General features: G+C 42.5%; 1 pseudogene; it reads right to left on the bottom strand.

Annotated features, from left to right (window-relative positions):
* Positions 1–21318, bottom strand: part of LOC135561343 (inactive N-acetylated-alpha-linked acidic dipeptidase-like protein 2) — a 425784-nt pseudogene that overhangs the window by 188416 nt on the left and 216050 nt on the right.

The raw sequence follows: 21318 nt of genomic DNA, 5'->3' as shown, positions 1-21318 counted from the left end.
TGTTTCCCTGTGAGGGAGGAAGATCCGTCAGGAAGTCCCCCGACAGGTGCGACCACGGCGGTTGTGGAATGGGCAGGTGCCTGAGAGCCTTGCACTGGGCTAAAGTGGGAGAACTGCATTGATGTTTGCAGTGATGGTGCACAGACCATGGCAGGGATGAGATAAGGACTTCGGGCACTCATCAAGAAAGCCTCACCTAATGCTGAGTGGACACACTGTGTTATACACAGAGAAGCACTTGCTCACTGATTCATTCGAGAACCTGCATGAACTTGTTGACACTACTCACTATGATGCCACCTCAGTGATTCCATATATTAAGGTGCATATTTCATCACTGATGGGATTCTTTAAAAAGTACTTCCCTGAAAACAGTTCCCAATATGACTGGGTGAGAGATCCTTTCAATGCACCAGCTCCAACTGGTTTCAGCTCTGCAGAGGAGGACCAGTTCATTGATATGACTGGGTGAGAGATCCTTTCAATGCACCAACTCCAACTGGTTTCAGCTCTGCAGAGGAGGACCAGTTCATTGATATGACGTCTGACTCCACATTGAGACTGAGGTTCACATCACAGACACTGAGTGAATTCTGGCTGAGTGTAGAGAGGCAGTAGCCACTCTTAGGGTAGAGGGCCATGGGCATTCTTCTTCCTTTTGCAACATCTTGTCTTTGTGAGACTGGCTTCTCTGCTGTTGCTGCATTGAAGACCAAGTACAGGTCCCAGCTAAACATTGAGCAGGAGCTGAGAGTTGCAGTATCATGCTTCAAACCCCGCTTCGAAAAGCTGTGCTCTGCAAAACGTGCTCATTGTAGCCATTAATCCTGACTTCCTCATTTGATTTTTAAAAATCAGCACAAATAGTTTTATTCATTTTTGTTTAATAGGTCAAAGTGTTTCATATATTGTGCTCCTGAGTTAATGTTGCTGATCAATTTGAATTTATTATTATTTAACTCTCCGCCGCGACTGTGAACAGAGGCTTCTGGTGACCAAAAGCCTTGTCCGTCTCAGTCGACCACTGCAGCCGCACTGGTCCCCCCTTCAGCAGTGAGGTAATTGGAGCTGCTACCTGACCAAAACTCCGGATAAACCTCATGTAGTAGTTGGCGAACCCTAGAAACCGCTGCATTGCCTTAACCGTGATGGGAGTCGGCCAATTACGCACGGCTGAAATGCGGTCACTCTCCATCTCCACCCCTGATGTGGAAATGCGGTACCCTAGGAAGGACACGGACTGTTGGAAGAACAGACAGTTCTGAGCCTTGACGTACAGGTCATGCTCCATCAGTCGACCAAGCACCCTGAGCGCCAGGGACACATGCCAGTCGTGTGTAGCGGAGTATATCAGAATGTCGTTGATATACACCACTACACCCTGCCCATGCAGGTCCCTGAAAATCTCGTCAACAAAGGCCTGGAAACCTGATGGAGTAATCATTAACCCGCACGGCATGACAAAGTACTCAGTTCCCTGAGGTGGTACTAAATGCCGTCTTCCACTCGTCCCCTTCCCGGATACGCACCAGGTTGTAAGCGCTCCTGAGATCCAATTTTGTGAAGAAGCGCGAACCGTGCATTGACTCGATGACACTGACTATGAGAGGCAGCGGGTAGCTATACCTCACAGTGATCTGATTGATCCCTCGATAGTCAATACACGGGCGCAGACCCCCATCCTTCTTCTTTACAAAAAATAAACTTGAGGAGGCAGGTGAAGTGAAGGGCCGAATGTATCCTTGCCACAGGGATTCGGAGACATACAGTATGTTTCCATAGCCACCGTCTCTTCCTGTAACAAAGGATACACGTGGCTCCTGGGAAGTACTGTGTCTACCAGGAGATTTATCGCACAATCCCCCCGTTGATGAGGTGGTAATTTAGTCGCCCTCTTCTTACAAATGGTGAGAGCCAAATCGGCATATTCTGAGGGATGCACACGGTGGAGACCTGGTCTGGACTTTCCACCGTAGTTGCACTGATGGAAATCCCCCGCACACCTCCCTGAGCACTCTCATGACCACCCCTTGAGAGCCCTCTGTTGCCACGAAATAGAATACCACAGGAAACACAGGAGAATCAATAAGGAAGAGACTGATTATCTCCTTATGACCCTCCTGCGTAACCATGTCAAGTGGAGTGGTGGCCTCCCTAATCAGCCCTGACTCTAATGGTCGACTAACTAGGGCGTGCACAGGGAAAGTCGAGCGATGCCATATCCGAAGGAGCAAGGGGAATCACTAAACTAACCTCTCTGGAATATGTGGGACGGTAGCGTTCCACCTCGCCAACAGCCAGTGAAATTGCAGGGCACCAAATTCAAACAACAGAAATCTCATAAATAAAATTCCTCAAACATACAACTATTATACACCATTTTAAAGAAAAACATATTATTAATCCAGTCACAGTGTCTGATTTCAAAAAGGCTTTATGGCGAAAACACACTTTGAGATTATGTTAGGTCAGCGCCTAGTCACAGAAAACCATACAGCCATTTTCCAAAGAAGGAGAGGTGTTACAAAAGACAGAAATAGCGTAAAAATGAATCACTAACCTCTGATGATCTTCACCGGATGGCACTCCCAGGACTCCCTGTTAGACAATAAATGTGTGTTTTGTTCGGTAAAGTTCATCTTTATGTCCAAATACCTACTTTTTGTTTGTGCGTTAGAGTGTTTTCTATCCAAATCTACTAATTATATGCATATTCTAGCATCTGGGCCTGAGTAGAAGGCAGTTTACTCTGGGCACCTTATTCATCCCAGCTACTCAATACTGCCCTCCGTTCCCAAAGAAGCTAAGAGCAAATGAACGGTCAATAAAATTCCCAGCTGCGCCTGAATCTACTTGCGCCTTATGCTGGGAATGCGGGGAAAACTCAGGAAGTGAAATAAACACATATGTGTGAGCAACAGGGGGCTCTGGGTGAGCCTGGTGCCGACTCACCTGGGGTGATAGTGCCCTGCCTGCTGCCTCGACTCCTGACCAGCAGTGTGCCCTCTGTGGCCACAGATGGTGCAGGGAATGGCCCCTCTTCCGGTCACCCGAAGTGCAGCATCTCCCAGCTCCATGGGTGTCGGAGCGGAGGTGCTGGGGGATGGACTGACAAGTCCTGATCCGGACATCCGCAAGTTGTCCAGCCGGATGGACATGTCCACCAGCTGGTCCAATGTGAGGGTGGTGTCTCGACAGGCCAACTCCCGACGGATGTCCTCGCGCAGACTGTACCTGTAATTATCGATCAGGGCCCTGTCGTTTCATCCTGCACTGGATGCCAGGGTCCGGAAGTCCAAGGCGAAATCCTGCGCGCTCCTCATCCCCTGCCTCAGGTGGAACAGACGTTCACCCGCCGCTCGACCATCAGGCGGGTGGTCGAACACTGCCCGAAAGCGGCAGGTCAACTCTGCGTAATGGTCCAACGCCGCGTCTCCCTCACTTCATATGGCGTTGGCCCACTCCAGGGCTTTGCCTGAGAGGCAGGAGACTAGGGCGGACACACTCTCACACCCCGAACGAGCCGGGTGGATGGTCGCCAGGTAGAGCTCCAGCTGTAGTAGAAACCCCTGGCATCCAGCAGCCGTCCCATCATACTCCCTCAGGAGCGCGAGCTGAATCCCGCTGGGACCAGATGGAAGAGGGGTGGACAGTGGGACCTGTTGTAGTGGAGCCGGTGGAGGCGCTGGATAACCTCCTCCTCTCTCCCAACGATCCATAGTTTGCAGCACGCGATCCATGGCTGTCCCCAGACGTTGCAACATGGTCACGTGCTGCTGAATGCGCTCCTCCACTGCAACTGGGAGGGCGTCTGCTCCTGCTGACTCTAATGTAAGGGTGAGTGATTCTGTAAAGGTGTCTGTGTGTAGCTGGTGAGATGAGTCATGTGCAGGACAGCAGATATGAGTAATAAAATACTTTACTCAAAAATTCAAGCATTACACATAATATACACGGCCACACAAATACGGGCCACAATACAACAAACAATCACTCACAAATACAACATGTAGAACAGGGGGTTAAATAATAAACAAGTAATTGATTAAGTGAAGCCAGGTGTGATAAGACAAAGACAGAACAAATGGAACATGAAAGTGGATCGGCGGTGGCTAGAAAGCCGGTGATGTCAACCGCCAAACGCCGCCCGAACAAGGAGAGGGGCGGAAGTCGTGACAGCTAGTTACGAGACAAGGCATCATAATTTACTATGATCTTATTAGAGAACTACAATCACAATCTTATGTCACAAAAACATTATCTTTATCCTTGATCTTTTCTACACAACGTAAAGGATATAAACTTGATATACACAGAGTGAAACTCTTCAAGTTACAATGTTTTCATTATAACGTCTTCATACAACTTTTAATGACATCACAAAATAGACATACATGTTCCATATTCCATTTCTCATCATTCCCAACATTCCGATGTTGAAATATATTGTCACAGAGTCCATTGTCTGATGTTGAAGTTTTGGGCGGCAAACTCTTCTGGAACACAAATTCATTCTATCAACCAAACTACAAACCAGAAAGGAGTCGGTCTTCTGCATTACAATTTACGACTGACGTTAGGCGTCATAAAAACCCCACATCAATCCCTCCCCACATGTGCGGACTGAGGGGGCCGTATTGAACGCTGATCCACTGTAACCTGATTCTTGGATCCTCACAGGAGAGTCATGACAGGGGTGTGAATACGTATGTAAATTCTGTTTTTAATTTTCAAGACATTTGCAAACATTTCTAAAAGTGTTCACTTTGTCTTTATGGCGTAGTGTGTGTAGATGGGTGAGAGAAAAATATATTTAACCCAATTCTAATTCAAGCTGTGACACAACAAAATGTGGAATATATCAAGAGATATGAATACTTTCTGAAGGCTCTGTATCTCCTTTTGGAGCAGGTGTGTTTCTTTGAGAATTGCTATATCAATATCTTTTTTTGCTAGAATATCAAGACCACTGGAATGCTTAATAGGACTATTAATGTCTTTCAAATTCCAAGAGAGAATGGCTAGCATTGCCATTGTTTAATTAAAACATCATAATAATGAATGATGTATGAAGGCCAGCAACTCGGAGTCGCCTCTTCACTATTGACGTTGAGACTGGTGTTTTGCGGGTACTATTTAATGAAGCTGCCAGTTGAGGACTTGTGAGGCATCTGTTTCTCAGACTAGACACCCTAATGTACTTTCCCTCTTGCTCAGTTGTGCACCAGGGCCTCCCACTCCTCTTTCTATTCTGTTTAGAGAAAGTTTGCGTTGTTCTGTGAAGGGAGTAGTACACAGCGTTGTATGAGATCTTCAGTTTCTTGGCAATTTCTGACATGGAATAGCCTTCATTTCTCAGAACAAGAAGAGAGTGACAAGTTTCAGAAGACATTTCTTTGTTTCAGGCCATTTAGAGCCTGTAATCGAACCCACAAATGCTGATGCTCCAGATATTCAATTACTCTAAAGACTGCCAGTTTTATTACTTCTTTAATCAGAACAATAGTTTTGAACTATGCTAAGATAATTGCAAAAGGGTTTTCTAATGATAAATTAGCCTTTTAAAATGATAAACTTGAATTAGCTAACACAACTTGCCATTGGAAGACAGGAGTGATGGTTGCTGATAATGGGCCTCTGTACACCTGTGTACGTAGATATTCCAGTTAAAAAAATCAGCCGTCATTTACAACATTAACAATGTCTACACTGTAGTTTTGATCAATTTGATGTTAATTTAATGGACAAAAACACATTCTTTCTTTCAAAAACAAGGACATTTATAAGTGACCCCAAACTTTCTCCACCTAAGTATGGTCTAGGCTAGTCTAGCCAGCAATAATGGCACACAAGGAAAAAAACAACACTGTCAGAAATCTTAAAGCAAATGATGTTGTCACGTCATTGTTCAGTAATGACAGTACTTTGTCTGATGATCATGGTGCATTTCTTAATGAATTTGATGATGTGCTCTGACTTTTTCTTGGCAAAATAGTGTTATTCTATCATTTATGTATTCAAGTAGAAAACGTTTTCTGAAAAACAGACAAATTCAGAAGTGTCAGATATAACCTTATGGCTGAACAGATGGACATTTTAGAGCCATAAAGGTTCAATCTGTGATTCCACCCCCCCTAAAAAAACGAACTTACAAATATATCATTATTTTGATACGCTGCACTTCAGGTACCTTAAGGTGAGGACCTTATTAATAGGTTATTAAATAAGAATTCAGTACAAAACAGTTCTGAAAGGATATGTGCAAGAAATGCAGTCTATGATCTAGATCTTCACAATAATGAATCATGGCCTGCAGGCCAAGTCCTCCATGGAAGATGAATTCAGTAGCTTAGATGGAGGGGGAATCGCATTCAACAGGTAGAAAAAACAAACAAAAAATAATTGTGTGGTAGCCCATATGGGATTTGCCATCTATCCTAAACAGTAGTACAATAAAAAAATAATGGTAATAGCTTCCATTTATATTGACATATTTAGCCCATATCGGGATGCAATGTGCTGTAGCCCCGCAAGGAAGCAGCCCCAGTCTGTATGACACTATATATTTTACATTGTACATTTTTTGGCATGGTGTCATAATTATCTAAATGTCCTGGACAATAGGCAATATAATAACAAAGTCCAATGTTCAGCAATAATAAGTGTTCCTTTTACCCAACTGTGGGGGTGTCCTCATGAAGAGCATCATAGCATACCTGAATATTGAGCCAGACAAAATTGGGGTTAGCCTAGATCTGTCGGCTTGTCCCCTTGTAAGTTGTGCTTGATGTGCTTCTCGAACTAGTATTGAGCATCCTTGGTAGTGAAAACATGTGTTGTATTTTGTAAGGTCAATAAGAGTTTTGCTGGTTGGATAAAGCCACATCTCAGGTTTAGCTTGCGTAGCTGAGATCTCACCTCATTGTAGGTCGCCCTCTGTTTCAGCAGTTCTGGGTAGATGCTGATCCTCTTTTCTGCATAAATCTGAGCCCCAAATTCTGCTGTGAGGCGAATAATTAGTTGTTTGACTTCAAAACTGTGGCTTCGCAAGATCATTCAACAAGATCCTTTGCGTAGAGGACCCATGCGGTGTGCAGTGTTTATCAATGGATTGGGATCCATCTTCTCCAACCCAAACAGTCCACAGAAAAGATTGCTCATGAAGGAAGTTGGGTTTCCCACTTCCACACCAGTTTCAAGTCCTGTGATCCGCACATTGAATTTATGGGAATAATTTTCAAATAATTTTACATTTTTTAGGAGATTGATTTCCCCTTCCAGCTTAGTTCGCACTGTTTCCAGGTCATGGAGTCGCATCTCTGTCACACAGGCCGCTGTCTCCACTTTAGTTGAGTGGAAGTGAGCAGTGCAAGAGATTAATTTACCGGTTATAATTGCAAGTCGAGGGCAGAGGTAATTTCCTCACGAACAATCTCTCAGATAGTAGCGGCCAACTCTTTCTGTTGTCGGATGTTGAGAGCCGCCATGTTCCCACAGGTGAATTGTGGACGGGCATGCCAGCTGCTGGAGCGAAATAGAGCTTCTAGTTGTTCCTTGTAATACAGTGAACATCCCACACCTTAGTATGGTTTTATATGTTGACGTTTTTTTTTTTTTTAAACAAGTTTGAAAATTCATAGTTATTTTGCAAAAGAAAGCAAAGCGTTTCAATGCATGCCACAAGAAGCATAACCCACATAAATGAACTGAAAAACCACACTAAGACACGGTTATACTAACAGTATTGCACTTTTCATGTAGGCTACTTTTGGCCACTGATCAAGAAACAATATGGACTAAACATTCATATTTTGCTCTAACAATATTGGTCAAATTTCAGATTCTACATATGTACACCCGCATATGTGCCTATCGTTACTGTTACGGTTTTCTTCCGTGGAAGGAGAGGCGGACCAAAATGCAGCGGTAATTTTGATACATGTTCAATAAACAAATAAACAGCCTATCTGGTGCAAACAAACACAGAGACAGGAACAATCACCCACCAAACACTGAAAGAATATGGCTTCCTAAATATGGTTCCCAATCAGAGACAACGATAAACACCTGCCTCTGATTGAGAACCACTTCAGGCAACCATAGACTTTTCTAGATAACCCCACTATACCACAATCCCAATACCTACAAAAAAAAACAAGACAAAACACACCACATAATTAACCCATGTCACACCCTGGCCTGACCAAAATAATAAAGAAAACACAAAATATTAAGACCAGGGCGTGACAGTTACAGTAAACATATTTATTGAGATTAATTGAAAACTCACTGATCTGTTTCAATGTATTACATTATTTACCTTTGAAACCAACTTGCTAAGGGGATTTTTGTGCTAAAAGTGAGGTGATATCTTATAAATTACAGCTGCGCCATCGAGAGCATCCTAACTGGTTGCATCAAAAATTGGTATGGCAACTGCTCAGCATTCGATTACAAGACGCTAAAGAGGGTAGTGCGTACAGCCCAGTATGGGTGGCAAGCTTCCTGCCATCCAGGGCCTCTATACCAGGCGGTGTCAGAGGAATGCCCTAAAAATTGTCGAAGACTCCAGCCACCCTAGTCACAGAATGTTCTCCCTGCTACCACATCGCAAGCCGTACCGGAGCGCCAAGTTTAGGTCCAAATTAACAGTTTCTACCCCCAAGCCATTAGACTGCTAAATAATTAATTAAACAGCTATCCAGACTATTTGCATTGACCCCCTTTTTTACGCTACTGCTACTTGCTTTTTATTATCTCTGTATAGTCACTTTACCTCTACTTACATGTATATATTACCTCCATTACCCCAACTAACCTGTACCACAGCACATTGACTCGGTACCGGTACCCCCTGTATATAGCCTCATTATTGTTATTTTATTGTGTTACCTTTTTTCTTACATTATATTATTTAAATTTTGAAATGCTAATATTTTCTTTAAAAGAAAATCTGCGTTGTTGGTCAAGGGCTTGTAAATAAGGATTACAACTGTTGTATTCTGTACAAAATTTGACTTGATTTATCTTTACATTCATGCATTGACTGTCCAGCCCATTATCAGCCTCATCCTGTCACCTTTTTGCAAAAGATTAGGCATCAATTGATTTACGCTTATGTCAACTGGCCATGCTCCCAGCAGGCTATGCAGTGCCAGTTGGGAAAAATGAGCATCAACCAATTGACGTTTATGTTAACGCATTGCAGTCAATGGGAAAATATGCATGTCAACCAATTGACGCAGATGTTAACATACATTGAATTCAATGGGAAATGATGCATGTCAACCAATTTACGCTTAGGTCAATTCATTGCATTCAATAGTAAAATATGAGTGTCACAAAGTTGATGCTTATGTCAATACATTGCAGTTGATGTTAAAAGATGTGTCGACCAATTTTAAGTTTATGCCAATACATTTTCATTCAATGGGAAAAGATTAACCAATGATGCTTATGCCAATACATTGCATTCAATGGGCGGCTGGACGGACAAGCAAACAGGCAGACAGATAAACAGGATGACAGACAGACGCAGACAGAAAGATAGACTGTTTCAAATTGATCTAATTTTTTTTTACAAATATCCTCTTCAGAATTCATTCTAACAATTATGTTAGTTCCTAGAACTGCAAGACCATTGTGTCCAATGGAGTTCATAAATGCTTTGGGGGGTTTTCAGGGGAAAAGAAAGCTAGGTTGAAGAAACCGTAACCCTGAAAACCAGATAATTCCGGTTTCTTCACATCCCGCAGAGGGTGAGGTTGAGGCTAGGTTTAGGTTTGAGCTAGGATGTGAACATGAAACTAGAGTTAGGGTTAGGGCCTCAACCCTTGAAATAACCCTAATTAACAATTAATGAATTCGCCCCACCTCATACCACATTGCAGAAAGGTAGGCCTCACGTGAAGTGTGACCTAGAGTTAATGTGTGTTTGAGTGACATAGGCAGAACGGTTGAGGCTAGAAACTAAATTTAGGTAAGGGATCGTTCAACAGATGCTCCCGATGAACATAAGCTGACCGTGTGAAATTAACTCTTCATAGAGAAAACTTGGTCCCACAGAGAACAAGGCCTTTTTTTCAATAGAAAAGCATTACCTACAGCCCTCACATAACCAGTACGCACCCATGGACTGCGATTTAGCTACTTAACCGTCCTCCCACAAAACCCATCGTGACCTTATACAGATGTCCTATGTTGAGGTTTAGCTTACTGTGGTAACAGGAAAGGCCTTATTTCATCCTCAACATGGGGCTTCATTTCTCTCCCTGCAGTTATACAAAAACACTTTCTTCCATCCTCTGTAGAAAGGTCAATTTTTGAAACTCATAACCTGGTATATGACATTTTAAGTCAATTGACCCAAAAACATTTTTGACCTCCATTGGAAACAAAGGTCTTGCAGTTTTAGAAATAAGAGCCTTATTTGAATGAATTCTGAAGAGCATATTGGGGGAAAAACGTGGGATTGACTTGAAACTATTTTTGTCTGTCTGCCTGCCTGTCTTTTCAGCATTTCCCATTGACCGGAATGTATATCCATAAGTGTGAATTGGTTGACAGTCATCTAGTTCCATTGACTGGAAATGTATTGACAAAAGCATCAATCCTGTGACACTCATCTTTTCCTATTTAATTTAATGTATTGATATAAGCGTTGACAGTGCGTGACACTCATCTTTTCTCATTGACTGCGATGTTTGACACAAGCATCAACCTTGTGACACTCATCTTTTCCAATTTAATATATTGACATAGGTATTGGCACTGGTTGACTCTCACCTTTTCTCATTGACTGCAATGTTTTGACATGAGAATCAATCCTGTGACACTCATCTTTTCCAAAGTAATTTAATGTATTGACATAAGCGTTGGCAAATGTATTGACATAAGCTCCACACTGCTATACCGAGTAAAATATACACTGTGTGGCATTTACATGTCTGTTAATTCCTATACCCATCGTATAAAGGCTGCAGAAGACAAGCCAATTTGAAGCTTGATTTCACATTCAATGCTCATAGGTTTAACATTGGAATGGAGCTAAAAAGGGAAAGCTAGACACTGTGAACCAGGGAATGCCCTTATGAATATTAAGTCCAGTCAAGTACAGTGCAACCCCAAATCCACTCTAGTGCATTTATCAGTCATAGGCAGGCACGCTCGCATGCACACACAGTGCGATATCAGGTTCCCTTCTTGTGCATTCATGAGTCATACACACAAACATGCACACACATGTGAGCACATGCATGCGCACACACACACACACACACACACACACACACACACACACACACACACACACACACACACACACACACACACACACACACACACACACAAATATCCATTGACAGGTTTCTAATGACCATGACTTGTCACAGCAGCAGATATAGCATTGTATGTATGCAGTTCTATACGTTTGAGGAGGATGGGGAATGTTAGTGGATTTCCAAATGACTTATTTTTACACCTAAATCAAGACATTATCTCCACTCACTGGGCTTCAAGGCAAAGTGATGAAAATTACATATATGATGAATTGTAAAAAAACTGAAGATTGTGTGCATCTACTATCAATTCGATCCGCAACTCCAACAGTGTGAAAGCTGTTTGGCCATTTGGGGTGAGGAAAATTATATTCCGTCACTAAATATCCAACAATGTTAAATCTCTATAATATATTTAATGTAGATATAACCCTTAGATAGAATATTGTGCACTATCCCATTTGAAAACGAATCCACTTATATCTGCAGAAGGCATTAATAAATCAAAGAGAAAGCTTTTAAAGCTTTAACCTCCATGCATTATGCAACTCCAACACATACAAATGCAGTGCTTTGACACTCCATAGTAAGCATTGTTTAATTAAAAAGACAATTGGGCATAACAAAGATTATAACCCACAGGTGTGAAGGAGTCCGACTGAATGTATATGGTCTTGCAATCACCTTCATGCAAGTAGTAAACCATTCACCTGGTATGAAGTCCAGTTATCACTCACAAGTAAATACATGTTTAAACTGCAAATTGACAATATGTTCAGTGACTTATCATCCCAATCCTTGGCTGTGGTTAGCAGAGAAAAGAGTAGCTCGGAGGAGAGAGCCACACCGGGGGAAGAGGTGAGACACATTGTGATGGCCATGAGTGACATTGCACGGAGGACGAATACCTCCCGGATAGTGATGGCAGCCATTTGTTCATTAAAGCCTGCAACCGTCGTCCCATAGCAGCCGCATATTTAAATAAATATGCAAATGACTAAATTTCTATTCAAATGCTTCTTTTGACTTCAACAAGGTTTCTAAATAACCCAAGGGACACAATTCTTTCCATGTGAATAGACCCACCTGTCAACGACTTCAAATTAACATTTAAAAATGGTTTGAAGTTCCCCGTTCGGTGCTGCTATCTCAGAAATGGAGGAGGAGTAAGAGAGAGAAGAGCGGGAAAGTCAGCGTCACTTTAAAGGTTAATGCAATTATGAAATCAGTACCCCCCCCCCCCCCTCTCCAAAAGCACAACAGTCAGCTAATAAAGAGAGTGGGGCTTTAATGCACACAGACATTTTTATGGCCTGCAGCAGTCATCATTTGGTGAACAGATCTGGGAAATTCATCCAAACCAAACAACACAAATAAAACGGCAACTGAATCAAATGGGTGAGGAAATTGCTTTGCTACCAGGGCCTACAGCTTGGCAAAAGACATTACCTCTCATATAAATATTCAGGTGGCCGCAGCAGCCTTTGTTGTTCTTTTGTTATGTTTTGTTTTCTACCCATTCATCAGTTCAGTTCATGGAAAGATTGTGCTCTTGGAATAAATGTCAAAACATGTCCATTTAAAACTCAGGAAGAGTCTGAATGGGCACATATTCTGTGCATTTGGTTCAGGTACACTGTCTGTCTGTCACTGTGTGAGAGATATGCTCTGCACACAACATGCCCTCAGAACACACCCAAGCCGTTGATATCAAAGCACAAATACAACTCTCAGTGCAGGAATGAATTCCATGCCACTGTAATGTAAAGCAGCTCCGGAAACACCTGCTGTAGATATCTAAGCAAACACAATTTGCTTGGTGGGTCTTGGCAGATATGTCTCAATTTCCCTCCCTACACATGCTCCCCCTGTGTGAGTAACCGCAGCTTTCGCATTCAGAGGGGAACTGAGAAACAGCATGTTTCAAAAGACAGTGCTTTGATTTACTTTGCCTGTCCCAGCAGGCATGTGACAATACAGCACAGAGAACAACACTAAGGATTTCTCAAATAAAAAAAACAAGATGGCTGATATGCCAAATAATGAACAAAGGAATCAAAGCAAAAATAGACTGGAGAAAATAGACTGTAATACTAATAACTACTGCAATGGCACTATGTACAACTATATACCAAACATTAGGAACACCTATCCAATATTGCCCTCAGAACAGCCTCAGTTAGTTGGCGTCATGAAGTCTACAAGGTGTCGAAAGCTTTCCACAGCGATGCTGGCCCATGTTGACTCCAATGCAAGTTTGCTGGATGTCCTTTGGGTGGTGAATCATTCTTGATACACAAAGGAAACTGTTGAGCGTGAAACTCAGCAGCGTTGCAGTTCTTGACACAAACGGGTGCACCTGGCACCTACTACCATACCCCATTCAAAGGAAATTAAATATTTTGTCTTGCCCATTCAAACTCTGAATGGCACACATACACAATCCATGTCTCAAGGTTTAAAAATCCTTATTTTACTGTCTCCTCCCCTTCATCTACACTGATTGAAGTGGATTTAACAAGTGAGATCAATTTGGGGTGGCAGGTAGCCTAGTGGTTAGAGCATTGGACTAGTAATCAAAAGGTACAAATCTGTCGTTCTGCTCCCGAACAAGGTAGTTAACGCACTGTTCCTAGGCTGTCATTGAAAATAAGAATTTGGTCTTAACTGACTTGCCTAGTAAAATAAAATGTAAAAAAATAAGGGTTCACAGCATTCACCTGGTCAGTCTATGTAATGGAAAACTCTTTTGTATAAGCACTGTATATATTTTTCATGGTAGCATCCCTCCCTATTCATATATAGATACAGTATATCCTACAGTATATCTATAAATTGTAAATCCTCACTGTAAATCAGTTGATACTCCAGAGTTCTGTTTTCTGTTTACTGTATTTATATTGCATATTCTGTATGTTGACTGTAATCTAGGTGTCTGTATTCTGTTTGTACATTGTCTATTGCTGGCAGCACCTATTCACTAAGTCAAATTCAGGGTATGTCAATGTACTTGGTGAATAAAGTGATTCTGATATTTTAAATGGTTTATAAACTTAAAACTAAATTGTCTCAACATGTTTATTGAACTGTATATATTTTAGGAAGACAGTATGGCTGTAAGAATTAATAGAGTCCTCTCTCCCATATCTCCTGCTCATCTTCCAGTCCAGTGGGTGCACTGGGATGTAGCAACCAGTGGTACTGGTGAGAGTGCAGACATCCAACATCTGGCCAGACATCTGTTAGCGACCTCATCTGTGTCCTGCCACCTTGCTACCCAGGCCCTTAGCAGGACAAAGGTACTTTAGCAGTAATGACGCATCCCCAACCAGCAGCCAGGGCAGGCAGACCAGGAGGCTGAGGCCAGACAGAGAGGGAGACAGGGAGGACCACAGTCATGGGGTGAGGTTTTAACTACAGTAGAACAGGACCATGGAAAGCGACACAGGCTACTGAAACTCAGAATCTACTGAGTAAAGAAACGATTCTGTATTATCTTGTCAACAATCATATTGTGATTATGCAGCTACGAGGCAAAGACAAGGCAGAGAAGAAGCTGTGTATCCTCTTAATGGCATTGTAATGCTTATTGAATTAATTATTATCTTCTCAGGTTTCTGAGAGGGGTATTTAATGAGCAAATCCAAGTCATGAGGCCTTTGCTAGCTGCAGGAGTTAAACACTGGAGTCGTTACAATCGATAATGATATGAGACATTAAAGACAGGTTGGTGTTTAATGATAAGCCACATGCTGGTCGGAGTGCTAGACGTCTGAAGTGATTACTAAAGATGATGACACAAACAGCAGGAGGCCCCCCAGCGACAGGCTGAAGTGAGAGTGATAATAGAGACTGTAGTGAATTTACCTCGCACCAACACTAACACGGCAGCCATCTCTTTTTCATATGATATGAGACAGGTAAGGAAGTTTAAAGAGCCTCTGCTTTCTGTATCAGTAACACAGGTTTAGGTTGCAAGACACTGAGCCTCTATGTGTAATGCACAGATCCAAGAACTGCAGTATTAGCATTATGTTTGTATCAATTTCTGAGGGATTTGTAACAGATATCTTAGATTCTGTTATTGTTTACTTGGACATTCTCTTGGCTTTGCAGTTTCAGCTTCCACTGTTACTGTAAATCCTAGACCTCAATGTCAAGTCATTATCTGCAAACAAACAAAGCAACTTTTGAATCTCTTACCTATTCAATCTCTCTCAGGTTGTGTCCACCCGGGGACACACACAAGCATGCACACATACACACCACACACACACACACACACACACACACAGTATATATTATCAACACGGAGGGCCTCTGAGGACTTTGTGCGTCCATTAGACTTTCAAATTCGGTGCAACATGCCTCAGCATCTAAAGAGGAAGCAGAAGAGGGGGGGAATGCAGAGCTCCTATTAAAATGAGAAGGATGTACTGTGTAGAGGCTAGGGTGTTCTGTGGTCACGACCGATCCTGGATCATCTTCAGAGACGGGGTACAGTACACTCACCAACACTGGGCTATCCAGGGGTAGAGGAGTCTCCCCGGGGATTCAGGTTGACCCCAAATGCCTTGTGCCACAGACTCTGGTCACTGGGGCTATCACAGGGGTCCATGTAGAGGAGAACACCCCCAAAACCCATATCTGCCAGGAGGGAAACCTGTGGAAAGAAATACACACAGCAGTCTTACAAAGCGGTTTGATTGTACACAGAGGCAATCATTGAGAGAAACAGATTTAAAGTCAAATGCAGAAAAAAACAGACAATTATACGTCCACACAGGCTACCCCATTTCCTTAGCATCTCAATACTGTATAGCATGGACACCAAGATACTATAGTTTTGACAGATACAGACAGACATTTCCATGCACATTAATGTGGACAGTGACCTAGAGATGGAGCTATAGCCCTGAAATGGATTGATAAGATTGTCAAAGAACCAGAATGCTGGAGAAGAGTGGTGCGTTACTTAGAGGGATTGACATGGAGCAGGTACGTAGACATGTGGATTAAACCTAAAGGTCCTCTGTGACATTTGAAGCACAGAAGGAATAACAGTGTAACATCCAGAATAAAATATTCACTAGGATACACACACGCACACACCACACGACACATCATGCAACACACATACACTCACGTATGCAAGACTATGCCAGAGGTGCAGAGCGTGGGGTGATGGCTGCATATTTAGGCCAAATCTCAGTCTCAACTACAGCACACAGTTTGATAACAGCATAGGCAACACACAATGTAAATGGCACGTTTACTGTTTAAATGTGCACAATGTTAAAAATCTGTTATCTTGTTATATCCTAATTGAAGATTGTCATGTCATTGTCCCTTTAACCCTAAGTAGGGGACTTTACATCTCAGAGGTTAACTGGCTTTTAAAAATGGGAGAGATGGTACTGTTTTGAATGGGTCACATACACAGTCACAGAGTGGGCCCATATGTATCCCATATATAGTAGGTAAGAGGTATAGGAAACCTGAAGGGTAGACCACAGGAAGCTGCTGAGGGGAGAACGACACATAATAACAGGCGGAACGGAGCATATGGACACCTGAAACCATTTGTTTGATTTATTTGGCACCATTCTGCTCCAGTCATTACCATGAGCCTGTTCTCCCCAATTAAGTTGCCACCAACCTCATGTTGTTTATACAGCCAGTACAGGTGCTACTGACCCACTGTGTCCCTTTTTATCAGGCCATTTAGAAAACCCTGGCTCTGTGGAGGACCTATCTGTCTACAGACATGTGCTCAGCGATACTTGTAGCTTACAAAAAGACTACAAGTCGTCTGCTACTAGGGAAATGTTAGCAGGAAAAACGACCTAGTTCCTGACATATATTACTGCCACTTTCTGAATGGCTCTGGATACATTGACTTGTGGCGGTCGAGAAATGAGTGAGAGAATAATGTTTGAAATCATTGTTGGCATTGTAATACCTGCTCTGAGCTCTTAACAGTTGCCATAGATCACAGGCCTCTGGCTAAATGGCAATAGTCTCTAACATCTTGAGAAGAGAGAGAAATCAGGTAGTGCTGCATCGGGAACATGACAACCTGATGTGGGCATGTGTGGCAGATAAAAACTTTTTAATTGCAAAAGGAGTGCCTTTGTATTTATTACTACAGATGGTTCTAAGACAAGTGAGTCTGAGGCAATGTCTTCATAAGAAGTTAGCTAAAAATGTGAATGATTCTAGAGACCATCCATAGGCATTATTTTGTATCCACCACCTGTATGAAAAGGAGCATGATATTTGACATACTAATGAACTCATCTGAAGAAAAGTGTGCATGCTAATAACTTTTTGTTGAAAAGTGTATTTCCTCAAAAGCAACATATTTTGATGAAAACATCATAGAGTTGACATTCAAAGACAAGTTACCATAAGAATACGTAATGGAAGAAAACATACACAGTACATGATTAGTCCCTACATTATTACTATATGAACAAATACATATGGATTGGATCCCTTGATACTATTTAAACTTGTAAAGCATTCTTTAACCACATATTTCAAAGCTCTGCACATTGTCTGTAATTGCTCTCATTGGCACAAAAGAACAAATTGAGAGTACATTTATCATTCACCTGTCTGCCTGTCTCATTAACATTTTAAATAAGGATCATTTTAGTGCAGCACTCTGCATCACTTTTCAATCTGAACATTAGTACTCCCTCTCCATCATTCACCAGAACCACAAATTAACAGACATCAACATCTATTAGTCCATGCACCTTTAAAATAGAAAGGACCACTTCAATTATATCTGCCAATTTTTTTGTTTGAGAGTGACATTGGGAGGAAAAGGACCATAACGCCAAGCGCGGAATCCTCACAATCCTCTCAGCCTTGTTACAAATGTCCTTTAGATATGATGCCCTGAGGGCACTGGACATATAAGAACATTGCCATACAGTGTGCTATAACACCAGATACTGCAGGCTTCACAATCTAACCACATCTGTGGGAGAGAAAAAGGTTTTGGCATTCGTAGTCAGGATTCATCCATGTTCAATCATTTGGCGCTGAATGCCTGGGGCTAATGAGAGAGAAGCAGCCATTGAATGATAAAACAGCCTGGTCAGTGTGGGTCATGTTGACCAGTGGGGTCCCTATGGCTTTCACTTTGATGCACCATAATCACATCCGGGACATGAGGCTTAGATATACAGTCGTATGAAAGAGTTTGGGCACCCCTGACAATTTCCATGATTTCCATTTGTAAATAATTGGGTGTTCGGATCAGCAATTTCATTTTGATCTATCAAATAACTGATGGACACAGTAATATTTCAGTAGTGAAATGAGGTTTATTGGATTAACATAAAATGTGCAATATGCATCAAAACAAAATTAGACAGGTGCATAAATTTGGGCACCCCAATAGAAAAATCACATCAATATTTAATAGAGCCTCCTTTTGCTAAAATAACAGCCTCTAGACGCTTCCGATAGCCTCTAATGAGTGTCTGGATTCTGGATGAAGGTATTTTGGACCATTCCTCCTTACAAAACATCTCCAGTTCAGTTAGGTTTGATGGTTGCCGAGCATGGACAGCCTGCTTCAAATCATCCCACAGATTCTCAGTGATATTCAGGTCTGGGGACTGGGATGGCCATTCCAGAACATTGTACTTGTTCCTCTGCATTAATGATTTTGAGCAGTGTTTTGGGTCGTTGTCTTTGAAATATCCAGCCCCGGCGTAACTTCAACTTTGTGACTGATTCTTCAACATTATTCCCAAGAATCTGCTGATATTGAGTGGAATCCATGCGACCCTCAACTTTAACAAGATTCCCAGTACCGGCACTGGCCACACAGCCCCACAGCATGATGGAACCCACAGCATGATGGAACCCACAGCATGATGGAACCCACAGCATGATGGAACCCCCACCAAATTTTACTGTGGGTAGCAAGTGTTTTTCTTGGAACGCTGTGTTCTTTTGCCGCCATGCATAACGTCCCTTGTTATGACCAAAAAACTCAATCTTTTTTCATCAGTCCACAGCACCTTATTCCAAAATGAAGCTGGCTTGTCCAAATGTGCATTTGCATACCTCAAGTGACTCTCTTTGTGGCGTGTGCAGAAAAGGCTTCTTCCGCATCACTCTCCCATACAGCTTACATTTACATTACATTTAAGTCATTTAGCAGACGCTCTTATCCAGAGCGACTTACAAATTGGTGCATTCACCTTATGACATCCAGTGGAACAGCCACTTTACAATAGTGCATCTAAATATTTTAAGGGGGGTGAGAAGGATTACTTTATCCTATCCTAGGTATTCCTTAAAGAGGTGGGGTTTCAGGTGTCTCCGGAAGGTGGTGATTGACTCCGCTGTCCTGGCGTCGTGAGGGAGTTTGTTCCACCATTGGGGGGCCAGAGCAGCGAACAGTTTTGACTGGGCTGAGCGGGAACTGTACTTCCTCAGTGGTAGGGAGGCGAGCAGGCCAGAGGTGGATGAACGCAGTGCCCTTGTTTGGGTGTAGGGCCTGATCAGAGCCTGGAGGTACTGAGGTGCCGTTCCCCTCACAGCTCCGTAGGCAAGCACCATGGTCTTGTAGCGGATGCGAGCTTCAACTGGAAGCCAGTGGAGAGAGCGGAGGAGCGGGGTGACGTGAGAGAACTTGGGAAGGTTGAACACCAGACGGGCTGCGGCGTTCTGGATGAGTTGTAGGGGTTTAATGGCACAGGCAGGGAGCCCAGCCAACAGCGAGTTGCAGTAATCCAGATGGGAGATGACAAGTGCCTGGATTAGGACCTGCGCCGCTTCCTGTGTGAGGCAGGGTCGTACTCTGCGGATGTTGTAGAGCATGAACCTACAGGAACGGGCCACCGCCTTGATGTTAGCTTCTCCTTGTGCAAAGTGCGCTGAATTGTTGAACGATGCACAGTGACACCATCTGCAGCAAGATGATGTTGTAGGTCTTTGGAGGTGGTCTGTGGGCTGTTTTTGACCGTTCTCACCATCCTTCGCCTTTGCCTCTCCGATATTTTACTTGGCCTGCCACTTCTGGCCTTAACAAGAACTGTGCCTGTGGTCTTCCATTTCCTCACTATGTTCCTCACAGTGGACACTGACAGCTTTTATCTCAGCGATAGCTTTTTGTAGCCTTCCTCTAAACCATAATGTTGAACAATCTTTGTTTTCAGGTAATTTGAGAGTTGTTTTGAGGCCCCCATGTTGCCACTCTTCAGAGGAGAGTCAAAGAGAACAACAACTTGCAATTGTCCACCTTAAATACCTTTTCTCATGATTGGATGCACTTGTCTATGAAGTTCAAGGCTTAATGAGTTCACCAAACCAATTGTGTGTTCCAATTAATCAGTGCTAAGTAGTGACAGGCATTCAAATCAACAGAATGACAAGGGTGCCCACATTTTTGCAATAGCCTATTTTTCACATCTGATTTAATTTCATACAACTTAATATTGCTACACTAAAATTATTTGTCTGGACAATACCCCAGTACTCAGCTTTAATTAGAAAATGAATGGCATGCCACTGTGATCATTTTCTGTGACGACAGAGTAAATTATTATGCAGCCTCAGAGGGGTGCCCAAACTTTTTCATATTGCTGTATCTGTCCCTTCCATGACAGGGAAAAGGGCTGGTGGGCTAGCGATACCATTGGGGCATCTGCCATTGACATCGGTCTGTGTAATCTATAATAGTACATTGAAAGCTTGATAGTGACTCTTTAGTGTTTATTCATTTAAGATATCCAAATATTCTAGCTGTTAATAGAACTAGAATATTCATATTCATGAAATCACAAGTGAAATATAATTAAACACAGCTTAGCCTTTTGTTAATCACCCTGTCATCTCAGATTTTGAAATTATGCTTTACAGCCAAAGCAAGACAAGCGTTTGAATAAGTTTATTGATAGCCTAGCATAGCATTATGTCCAGCTAGCAGTAGGAAGCTTGGTCACGAAAATCAGAAAAGCAATCAAATTAAATCGTTTACCTTTGATGAGCTTCGGATGTTTTCACTTACGAG

Source organism: Oncorhynchus nerka, linkage group LG17, assembly GCF_034236695.1.
Source record: "Oncorhynchus nerka isolate Pitt River linkage group LG17, Oner_Uvic_2.0, whole genome shotgun sequence".
NCBI classification, from domain to species: Eukaryota; Metazoa; Chordata; class Actinopteri; order Salmoniformes; family Salmonidae; genus Oncorhynchus; species Oncorhynchus nerka.
The sequence above is the reverse complement of the archived record's forward strand: the minus strand, read 5'-3'. Positions and strand labels throughout refer to the sequence as shown.